Here is a 14,073-nt window from a genome sequence, read left to right on the forward strand (position 1 = left end):
AGCTAGATGAGCTGCTTTGATTTAAACAGCCCGTAAGAGTTTCCCCCTCTCTCTCCATCCCCCCGCCGCCCAGTTCTGATATTTTTGCCAAATGTTAAGTGTTCTGGGTCTTAAACATTCATAAGAACATCCTTCCTTGTCCTCATGCCACAACCCAATTTCACCAGTCTGTTCATACCTATCCTGCCCTATCTATATAGATGTCAAAGCCAGCAGCTAAGGCTGTTTTGAGAAAAAATATTCACTGTCTTTCCCCCACCCTGCCCCCATACCTCTGCCTTATGGTTGATATAGAAATAAAGAGAAATTTTAGGGAAAAATGAAAAAAATATTATGTGAAATACATTACCACAGAATAGTTACTGAAGAGTTACTTAGAATATGCTTTGAAATTAGACTTTCCCTGCTGCATATTGATTTTTTTTTTTTTTTTTTTTTATAGTTACCACATCAAATTGAGTTACTTTTTCCTAAAATAGTTTTATATTGTAATTCCAATTCCTGGACATCGCAGATGAAATTTAGTGCTGATCCTTAATATGATGCTACATTAACTACATTATCAACAACACACAAAAGTACACAGAGTCATCTATGAACCTCATGCCGATTTTCTAGAATTCCACAGAAGCCTGAGGGTTTACAGCAGCTGCACTATTAGCTTTCTATAACACGGCCTTACTTTTGGTTTATATACAAACCCTATAGTACTTTCCTTTTTCAGGACTTTACTTCCTTTTGTGTTTTAGTGACCAAAAATACCCCTGAAGTACCCTAGTGCACAGAACAGCAGTCTTCCAGAGTAGGCATTTTATTAACACATCTATTCAGAAATAAAGGACTGATGTATTACACATGCACGCCTAGCACTATCTTATGCACCATAGCTAAATCTACATAATACAATCCAGATTCTTTAGGAAATACTTGATTTTTTTATTTATTTGTTTTGTTTTTAAACAAGTAACTGCTGTAGCTTTCAGCTTTCTCCCCTCACATACAAATAAGGAAGGAGACAGGAAGAGCACATGAGGTTTTTTTTTCCTCCCACATTGTCAACATTTCCAGAAATTTCAAATAATTATGGTTTACCAGGAAGAGGTGAGCAAGAGTGCTGAATAAGAATGGGCTGTGCTCAGTAAGGCTGCGATTAACATACAGCACTCCCTCCGAAATACCAACACATGCCTTCTTAAGGGAACTCTGCAGTAGCAAAGCCAGCATTTGCAAACTAATATTTCAACAGAAAGTAAGAGGAGTATTTTTCAACTCCTTTCACCCAACTCTCTAAAGCACCTCATACATGTTTCTCATCATAGAAACATATTGAAATAAAAGATAGTGTGAATACAATGGTTGATCGTAAGACAATGAAACTATATAAGAATAAATGTAAGGTAGCAATAATGCACCTGCAAAAAAATGTAGCATATGCACATGTTGCAGAAAGATGGGAAGGATACCACTGAAACTATTAGGATGTGATGTAGGATGGCAATAAAGGTTCAGCTGAGTCATCAGCAGGCACAGGTGGTGTAGGAACAGGGAAGCAAAACAGTTTCCAGTGCAACAAGTTGAACAGTACTTGAAGCAGGAAAGGCAGTACCAGGTGTCAATGGGCTCTTTAAAGAACAAAACAAAACAACCAAACAACAGAACAAAAAACAACACATGGAATCAATGACTTAATTTGCTTTATATGTTTATACATTTCTTGATTAACTGCAACAGCCTTGATAATCTTTGTCTTCAAGCTTCAGATCTATTTGCAACACAAAGAGAATTAGTTATAGGCCTTCTCTAACAATTTAGAATTATTTTAAACTGTTGACTGTCTTTCCATGTTTGGATCACCTTTCTCTCTTCCTCTGCTCTTCTGCAGCAGGTTCAACCTCAGGTAACTCTCTTGAGTACCCGTCTTTTTCATCAAATGCAGCTTTCCGTACAATACAAGCCTTTTGAGCTTTTCAAGCTACACCATCATTTTCTTCCTCAGACCCTCTGGAGCTGTGAGTGTTCCCCTGCTGCATGGCTATACAAACAACATTAATTGTCTTGCTGGTTATCGAGTCCCACGCAGCAAGGATGTTTTCCAAGACATGTCAGATGTTGAAACTCTTCCAAAACTCGCTCGACCGGTGTCTTATTTGCCTTGTCCATCACTCCAAGTAACTGCATCAATGTTTGTTGTAAATAAAATGTTTTAGAGTTAGCAACCACTCTTTGGGCGGGTGGTCGCATAACTGGGGTGGTAGCAAAAATGCAACTTGAACATTTGGGTACAAGTCACTCAGGTGAGGTGGATGGATAAGCATGTTACTGAGGATCACCAAGGCTTATAATACTCAAAATACTGGAAACAGCCCATGCCCTTTTATTTGAAAGCTAGTGAATATGTGGCCCAAGTAGGTCACATAGGCCTTCAATACCCTTGGGTTGTGTGGGTGTATGCCTGCAGCATCACCCCGCAAAATGTAAACTGGGCTGTGTTTTGCAGCCTTCAGTCCTGGCACTCACTTCTATAGCCAAAGAATAAAGGTTCTTGGTGGTGTGGGTTTCCAAAAGAGTCCTCCTTCAGCTATATTGACCACCTGCTGTTGTGTGTATCAATGTTGTGTAAATTTTCAATTACTTCTGCCAAATAATACCAGACCATAGTGAGACAGAGCTCTGATTTTCATCCTCCATCTGCACTAAGCATGTTTTTTGATCAACATCTTCTTCACATGACCTGTTATCTTCACAGATAATCCTCTCGAGTTTTGTGTTGGCTTTTAATAAGTCAGCATTTTGGTTTATTGATCTTATTGATCTTAGATTAATCCTCTGCTACTCATAACCAAGAGCTGATGCAGATTCACCATTCACCTGTGTTCTTCGGGTTTCCATCTTTGTTTTGAAGTATAACAGCTTTTGTGGACTTTCCACTGATACTTTCTGCCAGGGCTGAAACAAATTTTTTCAATGCCACTGGGCATTTGGAGATGTGTCCTGGAAGGCTGTAAAGTAGAAGAAATCTCCTAGACTGCACAAACACACGATTTGAACACCTGCAGCCCCGCCATATTCACATGCAGCCCACAATCCGTACTGCACTGCAGCTGAAGTACATGGTGTGCACAGCCATGTTGTTGCAATTCTTCGCAATTTCTATTTTTTTTATTGCTTGGAGATTTTTTTTTTCCCTAAACCATTCTTAATTCCTACTCGATGTTTCTGAATTTGGTAGTGGGGAAGGGAAGAGAAAGGGGCTTAACAAGTAAATTGAGCAGGAATAAAATAAGCAACATGGCGACATTTTTTTGGATGGACTTCCACAAGAGCTGCATGGATGCAAGTGAGGTGCTGGCTTTGCTGAGCAAGCAGCTCCTGCCTGCCGTCACAGCAGATCACTGAATGTGCAGGCTAATTTAATGGACACAGAGCAAAGGGTGCAAGAGGGAGAAGTGCTGCCTCATTTCCCAGGACCTATGGAACAGCTGAGATTAAGAGCTGTTAGCAAACCATCCTCTCGCCCTTCCAGAATGGTACTGCTGGCCCAGTGCTGCATGGCGGACTGAGCTCCCACTGAAATCTATGGAGCTGGGTCACAGTCCCATGAAATTAAACCCCAAAGACAGCCTTCTCCTGAAGGTATCACCTTCTATACTTCATTTACATCCTTTTAAATCAACTGAAACTTGATTTGCATGTGGAAGATGAAAGTGAACCTTGGGAGATGACTGTTGCTGCTACTAGAAGAAATACCTAAATTCTTAGAAACCTTTCCAAACTCTTCAAAAATAACCATTTTCTGATGATGCAGCAACCTGTTCACTGGGGATAATTTATAGGTGTTGTTTCAAAAAAAAAAAAAAAAGAAAAGGCAATGTAGAAGCAGAGAAGAAATATTACTTAGGAAATTAATAAATGTATCCTGCATTTTACATGTTGAAAATGTTTGACTGTAAATTCCATTTTTGACGTTCATCCCAGACCCACTTTAAAGGCAACCCACAGACTCAACAGGGAGACAGTAAACACTAAATCATAATTATCTCATAAAAGGGGAGCCTGTTTCTCTGAATGCCTGAGATCTTGTTTTGCTTCACAAAAAATATCATAAATCTATTGTGTTCTACCCAGTTGTATTTAAGTCCAATTAGTGCTTGTATTAAAAAGAAAGAAAAACAGAAACAACACCTTCCAAAGTTTGCTGTCATTCATATAGATGTGAAACCCTGATTTTCCGCTCTCATTAAGGAGCTGTTCATTAGAGGACAACACGTTCCATGAGAGCTGAGGTCTTACATTAACAGTGAACTATGGAAAAAATCTCTCCCATTTGGCAGCCCACATTAACATTTCTTCTGCAAAGGGATTTCTTTTTATTGTAATATAGTGCTTCATGTGTTACTGCACAGAAGAAAAAAACGATATTTTTCAACACAATCTTGATTTGGCTTTAATATCCCACAGGGTGACATCTGACACTGTACTGAGAGAATAACACCTCTCTGGGTAATCTTTCCAACAGAGCCTGAAAATGAGCGGTCTGTGCCATTAATATGGCCAATGTAATTAGCAGAGCAGTATGACTGATCTTTTTTTTTTTTTTAATCAACATTTCCTAAAGCTCTTTCTCCAACCAAAGTAACTCTAGCCTGTCAAGCCAGGGAAAACTAAATTTGAGTGTGCTCAAATAGGCTGCAGTTTTGAAACACAGGTAGGGAGATCAAAGGCAATGTAGCTGCCTGCCTTGGACAGGATTTCCAAATAAAGCTCATCGTCCAGCTATCAAGACTTTAAACAAAATATTTCTAGGTGAAATTAGGTTAAATTAGTCATGCCACAATAATGTTTCAAGGCAAAGGAGCCTTTTTTTTTGCATATTAAGAAAAAAATGAAAGGAGTTTGAGATATGGTTCTTTGTCAGCAGAGAGCCAAAACTCTGTGGGAAGGGTGCCCATGTTGTATGTTCAGGTAGGTCTGGTCTCTGTTTTTGACTAGTTTGGATATATTAATACAATTATTTTGCCTTTTTTATTCCACTTGTGTGGGAAGGGCCCTTCTCTTTGCAGGCCAGCATGCAGTCAGAGAGACCGGGGCCACAGATACATCATGTCGCACCATAGGAGTCACCTGAGATGCCTTTGGGAAGGACTGGGACCTGCTGATGGAGTTTGTCCAGACACAGCAGGACTTCCTAGGCAAGGCTGAGCTGGGAAAGAGAATTGCTGAGGATGATGATGGCTGTTGGAACATGAAGGGCTGGATGTGGCCAATGGCTGCACTTACCTTCTGGGATGAAAAATGATTGGTAGTGACATGTCCTGGGATGTTGAAACCACGCTGGTTCTCTGCTAACGAGACAGTCCCGTTACCTTACAAAATACAGATGCTGAGGGGCAGTCTTCTCTTTTCAAAAGATATCTGAGCCCCTGGGGCTTAAGCTGATCTTCCACATGCAGTATGGTTGATTCAAGACTGTCAGATCTGCATTCAGAAGTACAAAGGCAAGAATTTAATTTTAAAACATAGCTAGTGCAAGATAACGAACTTACCTAAAGGAATGTAAAAGTCTTGACTCAAAAGTAGATTATCACGGCAAAAGAAACGGGTGTTAAGAGAAACCTAGTAAACAGCCCATACATTACTGATTATTACTGTCTCTTTTTTTCTGGGAAACATTCTATGTTGCGAATACTTAGTGCATAGAGGCTAAAGGAGCAACATCATTAGGACTGTACTGATCATTATATCTTAGCGTTGTTCTGCAGGAGCGTTACTTCAAGACACCTGTATTAAACAGCCCTAAAAAGAATCTAAGAAAAGGAAAACATCAGTGGTTGAATATGTTTGCATACGAGATGTATTTTAAAAGGTAGGCTGGATTTGGCACTGGTACAATAATAAGGAAGGTTTATCTTACCATTGAGAGCAAACAGAAACAAGCGAACAAGCCAAGGCTGTGGCCCGTTGGAGTTAAGGGCTGTAGCCTCCTTAGCAGGACGGCAACAAAGTCTGGTGAGTCCTGAAGTCTGATGGACTAATCCCAGACACAAAGTCAAGGTAGGTGTTTCCACTGAGTTCCCACTGGTGGGGGATTTAGCTCTAATTCTACTTGTACTTTTGATTTGGTAGGAAAATCCGTTTAACCACTCTGCCTGTAAAATTAACATATTTCCTGTCACATACAACCTTTAGAAAAGCTTTGATGGACTTCCTCATATCTGACCAAATTTTTGGTCTCATGAAGGCAGGCTGCACAGCCTTTACTCTCTGACCTTCTGTTATGCAAGGTGGGGTTTCTATCGAGTTCTGGATCAGGAGTACAGAAGGAAAACTCTATGTCTCCTTTGATCCTTGATTATGGCAACTCTTGGTCCAGAATGGTTTCCCAGAAAACAATGTATTACAATAAGGCTGAAATTAACTTTTCACTCTCTCAAAAATGATTTTTTAAAAAGTTTTTATAAAGTTTATTTACCTTAATTCAGCAATGACAAAATAATGCAAGTTGCATTTAAGCCACACTAAATTCCATATTGCTATCTTTCTTCCTTTATCACTCCTCAAAAGGGTGCAGCCAAGAGGGATAACTCTTATGATTTTCCTCAGGACCATTATAAATCTTTAATTGTCAATGTTTTAATGTTTATCAGTTAATTATAGATCTTTATCCACATAATCTTTATCAATTAAGCATTCCAAATGCAAAAAGTATTAGCACATATTCAAATTAACACACATTAATATGGAAAATTCCCCTAAAAGATTTATTTTTAACATTTTGATTTTTTAAAAACAGTATATTAGCAAACACCACCAATATCATATTTGCTCACATGATGGCATCATGCTGTGATTAAAGTCCTTGATTTGCAACAGCCAACGGACTGCCAGCAGCCTTGGAGTTGTCATCCTGGCACCGGAGGCGTGTGCGGGCAGGGAAGGTGAGGAGGAGGAGGAAGGGGGAAGAGTGGGGGAAGTGTGCATCTATGAACAAGAAAATAACGTCATCAGATAAAACAAAAAGGCTGTGCAAATACGTACTTAGTGCTAGAGAAAAAATTAAATGCTTTGCTATATTCAACCACCATTGGAGGTGTGACTGAACAATGAGTAATGACTTAAAATGCTTAACGAAGAAGTGCCAAGCTGGTAACAGATAATATTAGAAGAAATATGCACGATTAATGTTGAGCTGTCCTGGTCACTAAGATGCAGGTGAGAAGAAACCAAGACTGCCTACACCCATATGCCCAGAATTTCCTTCAGAAGGCCCTGCACAGGAGAAAATGCCATCAGCAAGTTAGCTCGTAGGCAGGTACCTGCCTACAGAGAGAGCACATGAAAACATAAACAAGTGCAGATAAAAATCACAGGTTTGTAATTCATAATGAGGGAATCCAGGAGGTCCCTAGTCTAACCACTTGCTCGAGCATGGTCAGCTATGGGATCTGACCAGGTTGCTCAGGGCTTTGTCCAGTCTGGTCTTGAAAACCTCTGAAGATGCACAGCCTTGGTGAGCAAGCTTTTCCATTGCTTGGATGTCCTCATGGTGAAAAAGGTACTCCCTTATGATAGAAACTCTTCAGGCTGCCGGTTTTTTTTAAGTACCTGACATAATGGTGCCCTTGTGCACACCTGGGACATACTGCAACCACAGTAAATCAAGGAAAAAAGACAGAGATGACAGAGAAATATTGATACCACTACTAAGCTATGGAGCTGAGCTCTCATCCTTTTAGCAGGAGCATGAAAAAGGGACCGAGTCTTGTTTAGCTTGAACTTTTCAGTGTGAGGGTGAGGGCCAGGAGGCCCCAGAGCAGCTCCAGCACCTCTCCTGCTGCTCCTCTCTTGGCACATACAGCAAACTTTGCATCCACACTTGGTCCTTGCTCACTCACCCGCTTTCAGCCATGGTGTCATGCTGCATCCTCATCCCTCACTGCATCTTTGTTCCTCTACCTGATTTTTGAGGACTGTCTGGAGGGAAATGTGCATCTTACCCTGTAGCTGATACAGGAGTCAACTTAAGGACCTGGAAGTAACAACTCAGAAATATTCGTTTGGAGAACTCGTGTTGTGTGGGTACTGACACTTAATGATAATCGTGGCTAATTATTTCACTGCTGATCACAGCATAAGCCTCCTGTTAAGCCTTATCCACTGAAGCTGAGTATCTTAAGAACTAGAGGAAGATAGCTGCTACCTCTGATAGATTTTCCAGAATTGTACTTACTTTAAGTTCAAATCATTTCAAGCAATTAAGTTATGTGAGTTGTCTTTTAATGGTAAGTTCTTCCAGAATTAAACTGATTTTCGATCGTGTCAGTTCCTAGAGGTCATAATCAGGACATATAACTGCTCCCCTAGGCATCACACAACTCCCAAGAGTTATCCTCTCTGGAGATCTGTGTGATCTACACCTTTTTTAAAAATTATAACTAACATACATAAACATGCTAGAGACCATGTAAAAAGGCCAGGTACTGAGCAGGTTTTGTCTTTTTTGCTTGCAAAGCCTGCACCACACTTTTCTTGATCCAGCAGCGTGACTAATGCAGACAGTGTCTTCATTTACCGAGGGAGGACCCATCTGTAGTAACATGAGGTAGAAGAATTACAAGCTGCTGGAGTACAATGCACTGATGTAATTAGTTTGTTTGTAGCTGGCCCCTTGATTTAACTAATTGCTGCCGGTAATACCCACTGGCCCCAAACCATTCCCCCAGAAAGAAGCAGCCACCAAGGCAGGTCCCTGCCTGTCCCTGCACAACCCAGACAGCATCCTGCCCTCCCACTCTTCCGTGGGGCTGAGGGAGCAAGCCCACCAGTCCCCACCTCCCCTCCCAGCCCAGATGATCCACTAGGCATCATTCCCCCACTCCTTCCCCATCCCCGGGTGAGCCTGACAGATGGGGCGCTCTGCCAGCATCTGACACATAATTATGGTCACACATGCTGGAAGTTGAGAGAAAACGTGTGGGATTTATTTTATGTTATTTTGTTGGGGGGAAGAGAGGCAGGAGAGGGACTGGAAGGCTTTTAAGCAGTCAAGGCCCCTGCCAAAACAAGATCGAAAGCTATGCACCATATTTCACATAATTCAAGACTGGACTGTGTGCATGTGTTATTAGTTCTCAAAACCATTGTGTACGGCAATTTCTCCATCCCCAGCGAGCTTTTCTCCATCCCCAGTGAGCTTTTCTGGCTGGGATGCCAAAGGAATAGTTGGTACAGAGCCAAAGCAGTTTAGGAATTTTTCCTGAAGGAGGAAGGGAGAAATGTGGAGCAGAAAGCAAGAAGGGCTCTTCTTTGGGGGCATGACAGCCTCTGCTAATGTTTCCTAGAGTTTCCAGTGTTTTCCACTCCAAACTCTCTCTTTTTGTAGAGAAAACTCCCTTTCCCATTTCTCCAGTTCAGGAAGAAATTAACATTAGGACAAAGCATTCTGTCTCTTGGCTGCGCCCGACTCTCGCCTCCTGGGGCAGGTATCACCCAGCAACAGGACAGATAGCAGCAGCCAGGGATGCTCTGACAGATTCCTAGGGTCCTTGCAAATCAGGAGAAATCCGTTACCACAGCTTTGACAGATGTCTTACACTCATCTCTGGAGCTTAGGAGGGAGGTGAGGGAGGAGGAAAAAGAAGGAGGAGGAGGAGAGCTGAAAGCTTTTCAAAGACTATTCAAACAGAGACTTCTTTTTTTTTTTTTTTTTTTTTTTAACAAGGCGAGAAATTAAGGTGGGGAAAATACTTTAAACCAAAACGTTTATGAATTTATAGCTCCACTTTAACCACAGCTTTATTCCTCTGTCTGTCTCACACCATGTTTCCATTATTGTCAGGAGAATGAACTGCATGCATGCCAAATCAGGTCATTCACAAATATAGAACGAACGTCTGTCATTACAGATTTACCACTCTGACTACAGCATATCCCTTCTGTCTATAAAAATCCTGATCCATTAGCAGGGCAAGCTCTCTGCATGTCAGCCCTTTAACACACCATGCACCTCAACAAACCGGAGACACAGTCTTCCTTCAACGGGCCAGCCTACACATTTGCTCCAAAGCAGTGGTAGGAAGTGTGGGTGATGTCCATCAGTTCTACAACAGGGCCAAATTTCTTCATGCAAAAATTTACAGCAGGCTGAAACCTGGGTGAGCTCTGCACAGATTCTGGGTAAGCCCCAAACCTGCACTTGCCATCACCTTCTCACTTTCTTAGAAGATGATGCAAAGTTGCTGATTCACAGAGAGAAATATTAAGAGACTTGCCCAGAACCATCTCAGCTCTACTGCAGAGCAACGGGGGGTGCGGGTCTCCAGACTGCCAGGTCTCTAGGTCTCTACTTTAGCCTTGGCTGCCTCAAGTCAGCCCGATGGTTAGGTCCTTCGTCAAACCCACTCAGCTTCAAGATGGACACGTGCTCTCTCAACATATTCTTGCATCTGCTCTGACATGATGTGGAATTTCAAAATGACCCTAAACCAGCAATATTTGCGGATTCTGTAAAACAAAGCGTCGTGTCAGTGCAAAGCCTGATTTTCACTCTGAAACGCTGACAGTCAGTCAGGAACTGATTTCATGCTGCAGAAACCAAGCTTTTCATACGGGGAACTTAGGCAAGGAGAGACTGAGGCCCAGATTTCCAGATTTCTTAGGAACTAAACAGAAGTCTTGCTGAAGTGCCCAAAGACACTAGATGAATAAGGGATCTTTTCATATTCATACAAGAAAACTGAAGTGGAACACCTCTTCCAAGATCAAGATTAACCTCCCAATGAATAAACTGCCCTTTCCTCTCTGGTCACATCAGCTTCTTACAGTGACGCCTCAACTTCTCAGAGTGTAGAGTGTCTGTTTTATATTTCACAATATGCAAATATTCTTTTGACAAGCACCCCAATTAGAGAAAACAAGTAAATAAATATTAATAAAAACAAGGCAATGCATTGTTTTGTCCAGGAAATTGCATGTGCATACATATCTGTATTGTGAAGATAGTGCTGTGCATCGTACAATGCAGCTAGTCTGAAATCCAAATTTTAACTTGAAAATCTCCATGGACTGACTTGCTGTCATGCAGAGCAATTAGGCTTTCTCCAGTGGACAAAGCATCACTGTTAGATTTTCACAAATGCTGGTATCCACAGTTCAAACAGCACAGTGGATAAAGCACCTGTTTAAGGCACTGCAGTTAAACCTTTGTGGATTTGTAGTTTTATGTTAGACCTTCAAGGGATTTTTCATTTTTAAAATGAAAAGAAGAAAGCAAGAAGCACAGGTAGAGTGTGCATTTACTGACAACAATGAAGCTGACAATGTGCAAGACTCCAGTTAAAGTTAAGCTTCTCTATAAATCACTTATAATCTAACAGGCAGACGTGCAGAATACAGAAGGGGGAGGGGGTGTGCAGAGGACTCAAGAACTTACTCAAGCTTTTTCCATTTCCTGAGGAAATCACAGGAGAACTGATTCTTTAACAGTGGTTAGTAGGGAAGGAACAGTAGCATGGTGGCTAAGGAGGGAGGCAAATATTGCACATGGAGAGAGCATTACAGAAAAAGGCAGGGGCAAGGCAAATAGCCATGGTGCTGCCTAGGTAGCAACACCATGTACAGCCATGTGTGACACAGCCTGAAGACAGCCATTGGGTTTCTTCCTTCCCTTTCCTTCCCGCATACCAGGAATTAATATTGTGGCTGCTCGTATGGTTGTCCAGCGGTTCCTCAAGCTCTCCCACCAGCTGATTCATACCGAGCGACAGGTTTCTCGACAGACTGTGTTTGGTAGGTACCCACATATGGACAAGGTAACCTCCACACACGTGGGCCACAAAGCAAACTTGGCTCTAGATTCAGTTGCTCGGTGCCGGAGAGAGGAGGGGAGGCCAGAAAAGCTGTAGGAATGGGGCCCAGCGGGATGCACTGGCTTTAACACTCTGATGCTTGCTGGAGGAGAAGGGAACCTGAAATATGAATGCTTTGTAGAAACAAAATTAATAAACCTTCTTAGATCTAAACAGGTCATATAACAAACCCACCACAGCCAAAGGACTCAAAGGCTGCTTTGCATTCCAGAGGGGAAAAATACAGAGATAAGGGGAAGAGCGAAGGACAGAGCCCTCAGCTGCATCTTTGCAAGTCTTGATTTTGTACTTCCATTCCAATGTCACTCTTACATGAAAGGCTTCGAAAAGCCGCTAGTTTTTAGATCGCTTATCAGTATTTCCGATTAAATGATGAAGCACAATAAACAATACTAATAAGCTGTTTAAGCCAGCTGCAGCATGCTACTAGGCTTATGAACATAAACAGACAGGCCAGCAAACCAATTGGAGGAGCTCTTCCACCAAGACAAATGGGTGCTGCCTGGAGCTGATGACAGATGGTTTTAGAGCAGGTCAGGCATGTGGTATCTATGCAGCATCTTGTATCATATGGAAAGCAAATTCTCTTTCACGCAGTTTGCTCTAGCTGAAGAAAAAAATCCTGTCTGTTTTTATTGCCACACCATCTTCTGATCCCCAAAGGTGACGATGAATTAGCATCATTGAATTAGCATCATTTCCCTCTAATTCACAGTGATTACCTTACTCAGAAACACAGGGATGGACAGTGAAAGTCTGAAGTCTCTTGCTTTGTCAGGCACTTTTTAGTTAACTTGCAAATACCTCTGCTTACAAACAAGCCTCTCAGTCTATCATAGTCTCCCATTCTTCATCGTGTCCCTCAGGAATGTCATGATGAGGCTTCTCCCATAACCCAGTGCTGTGCAAGTAATTTTGGTGCAGGTGACAGATAAAAAGGGGACAAGGCTGGAGAACATATCTGCATATTATTGTGCACACCACTGACCAGTTTGACTTGACATTGTCTCTGAAAGGACAGTTTCTAGCTGTCAGTGTCTTTGCAGCAAAATTTTGTGTTGGGGAGCAATGGGATATGCATTTGGTAGGGACTGGAAAGAAGATCCTTAATTCATTTCAGATGCTAATGATGTTCAGCCAGTATTAGCACAGGTCAGTGATGAACTCCTGACCTGGAGGGGAAAGTCTCTGCCACCCGTTTTCAATCCCCTGAGCTGTTCAATCCCATGATAATGTCATTTCTGAAACAGAGCCAATGGAGCATAAAAGCATCAGGCAGGACAGAAGGCATCAAATGCTAATAGCCACTCCTTAACAGAAGAAAGGGTTTAATCTCAGGCTTTGAAAAGCACTCAGCCCCCGCATGCTAAAAAGAGGTATGCCGGAGAGCTCTGTCCCGTGTGTGTCAGAGGACGTGGGACAGCAGATGCATGTGTACCTGTGAATATACTTTTTCCAAGTACATGAGGAAACCTTATGTTCCCAGGCTTTCCGAGGCACAATTAAACCAGACCTTCATTTCAAGGACACTGCCAAATGAGTGGCTTGTTTGAACTCAACTCAATCAGGAACTGAAAACATGGAAAAAAAAAATAGGAGTGAGCGACCGGATGAGGCTCTGCAAGAGAATTCAAGTCTGACAGATTTATGGAAACCCTGTTCCAATATGGATCAGCACTGCTGCCTGCAGAGCTCCAGCGGCAGCAATCAATGAAAACAATGCTAACTCCGGCGGATGTCTGCACACTTAAAAAAAACCCTCACATATACGTGTTTTTACATAGAGGCTAAGTAAATACAAGTGCAGCATGGGGGTGGTTTCCTTGTTCATTTGCCACAGCAGGCAACCCACCCTGGGGGACACAGTTCTCTGCTCTGATGTACAGCTGCGCTGGTGGGAGGAATCAAAAGAGCGAGCTGATTTACTGAGTTATGAAACGGTGACATACTATGCATGAAAATGAAAGGAAATGTATCCGGGCAGGCAGCGAGAGTGAGGTGATGCGGGGGGTGGGTGGGAAAAGGCAACATCACGAGATCTATGGTCATACAGTTACAAAGTCAAATGGATTTACACGATGGGCGAGGAGAAGTCTTGTCCCAGTGATGTATAAATATCAAACAGGCTGTAACCCTATTACACTTAAACACCTGGTAGTGATTGGAGTCATGAAACACACCACTGTCTCCATAAATCCCTCTGTGTGTG

The 14,073-nt window shown here is 42.1% G+C and overlaps 1 long non-coding RNA gene across 2 annotated transcripts in view; it reads right to left on the bottom strand.

Annotated features, from left to right (window-relative positions):
* Window positions 1–1,676: 1,676 nt before the first annotated feature.
* LOC110366252 (uncharacterized) overlaps window positions 1,677–14,073 on the bottom strand; it is a 193,404-nt gene continuing 181,007 nt past the window's right edge. For both annotated transcript variants that reach the window (XR_010470244.1, XR_002426471.2), the window contains 3 exons: window positions 6,828–6,978; window positions 5,278–5,475; window positions 1,677–2,999 (listed from right to left, as the gene is read on the bottom strand). This is a non-coding gene — a long non-coding RNA (uncharacterized LOC110366252). The remainder of the gene's footprint in view (window positions 3,000–5,277; window positions 5,476–6,827; window positions 6,979–14,073) is intronic.

Source organism: Columba livia, chromosome 2, assembly GCF_036013475.1.
Source record: "Columba livia isolate bColLiv1 breed racing homer chromosome 2, bColLiv1.pat.W.v2, whole genome shotgun sequence".
In the NCBI taxonomy this organism is placed as follows: Eukaryota; Metazoa; Chordata; class Aves; order Columbiformes; family Columbidae; genus Columba; species Columba livia.